Consider the following 2,403-nt stretch of genomic DNA (forward strand, 5'->3'; position numbering starts at 1 on the left):
TGGAATAGGAAAACGACGCTGGATGTGCACAGCGGGACCATGGAGGTAAGGCTGCAACAAAATTACGGGGTTAACCATCCTAGCCATTTTTTTTTGCCCGTACGAAGGTCGGGCATACCGGCTAGGTGGTTAAAGTGAATAAAACTCAAATAATCCTTATAATGGCTTTTATTTTCATACACAAATGCATTGGGAACACTGCACATTCTACTATAAAATTAAACATGAAGAAAAAAGTATCAAATTTGTCATTTCTTTACAGGAAGTGAAAAAAAGGAATATTGGGCCTTTCAAAATAATAGCAGTGTCTGCAATCTTCTTTACAAAATCAAACATTCACTGAATAAACTAAAAATTAGTTCAATCACTGAACTAATATCTAGTTGTATAACGACTTTTCTGAGAACTGCTGCACATCTGTGTTGCATGGAGTCAACCAACTTCTTGCACTTGTGAACAGGTATTCCAGCCTAAGATGATTGGACTACAGTCCACAATTCTTCTGCATTTCTTGGTTTTTCCTCCATAACAGCATTTTTGATGTCACACCACAAATTTTGTTTTGTTAGAATAAGGTCTGGGGATTGGGCTGACCCCTCCCTAACGTCAATCTTGCTGGTCTGGAGCCATGATTTTGCCAAGGGCATTTCTTCTTTGGCAAAAAAACCAACATGACCTCTTCAAGTATTTTGATGTATTCAGTCTAATCCATGATTTCTGGTATGCGATAACAAGACCCAACAACATACTATGAGAAACATCCCCATATATTGATGCTTGCACCACCATGCTTCACAGTGTACTGTGGCTTCAATTCACTGTTTGGGGTTCATCTGACAAACAGTCTGCTGCCCCTAGTCCCAAAAAACAATCTTGCTTTCATCAGTCCACAAAATGTGTCATTTCTGTTTAGGCCAGTCACAGTGTTCTTTGGCCAGTCAACTGTCCCCTCTTCAGCGTTTTTATTTATTTTTTTTCAACATTGGGACTTTGCTGGGGCTTCTGGCCCAATAGCTTGACTTCACATAGGAGTCTTCGAATTGTAACAGTGCTCACAGGTAACTTTAGACCTTCTTGGAACTGATGATTGGCTGAGTCTTTGTCATTTTACCAAAAACAGTGATTAATCCGGTTGGTGATATGAAACTGCTATTATTTAGAACACAACTGTACTTACCATACAGGAAAGCCATCATTTTTAACCCTTTTTGCAGGTAAAGCAGTAACTTTACTGCTTTACCTGCTTGTAAGAGATGATCCTAAAACCTTGCAAAGTAGCAACCAAGATACGTGCTTGCAGCCCAATTTAAAGGAGTCTTCAAAGAGGAGGCAAATATAGGGGACAATGCCAAACAGCTATGGACCTGGAAAGTGCACTGCTGATAATTATCCCCCCCAGTGATAATCCCAAGTGTGACTCGGGGTGGATTTTACCTGCAAATAGCGGTAATCCCAAGTCACACTCGGGGTAGCTTTAACCTAAAAAAAAAAAAAACCCACCTACCTTGCTACATTGTCCTGCTTGTTCCCGCAGGTCCTGGGAACACGTCTGTCTTCTTCGATCTTCAGCCGCGCAATGCAGAGACGATCTCCGGGGTTTCCCTGTGACGTCGGTGCAGATGGGTGGGAAATTCAAAAAGTTTTGTATTGAATTCAATACAAAATAGCCGTATTGAGTCCAATACAAAGTAAATTTTCAAATGTATATATATAGCAATATTATATATGCTACTGTAGACTTACATTACATGTTTAACTTTTTTAACAGATTTTTGTGTTTAAAGTTTATTATTAAATTTATAAATTAAATATTGGACATATTTCGGTGAGTTTATACCTAGGAATTATAGCCTCCAACGTAAAATAAATTTCCAACCAAAAAAAAAAATGTACCGCTTTTTGCATGGAAATTTGGACAGAAATAAAATGCTAGGGAGGTTAATTAGAACTTGGTCTGGAATGCAAAATTAAACCTGTAATGTAAAAGATTTCTATTTTTTTATAATTTTTAAACCATATGAATTATCACAGGTCCACCATGGATGTATCCATCTTCAAAAGTAATAACTTGCAGAATGGAAGATAAAGGTTTCCTGTAAGGATATTTCAAGTGATTCATAAAAATTAATAATTCTGCTTTGAAAATGTGTGTATCTTTATTGGTGTACATCTAGGTGTTATTTTCTCAACTGTGTCCCAAAATAGCAGCTTAAAGTGTGATTTCCATAAGAAACAAAAGCCACAGATATATATATCCCCCTCAGATAAGACGATGAAGGTCAGCTCCACCGGTCACAACATGTCCTGTAGATTGCAGTGTGACGATCTTTCTAGAACGGTGTATATTTCATATACTTATGACGGCCTATAGTAATACTGAGCATGGATAAAGAGGCCAAGCGA

The sequence above is a fragment of the Pyxicephalus adspersus genome, chromosome 5, assembly GCF_032062135.1.
Source record: "Pyxicephalus adspersus chromosome 5, UCB_Pads_2.0, whole genome shotgun sequence".
NCBI classification, from domain to species: domain Eukaryota; kingdom Metazoa; phylum Chordata; class Amphibia; order Anura; family Pyxicephalidae; genus Pyxicephalus; species Pyxicephalus adspersus.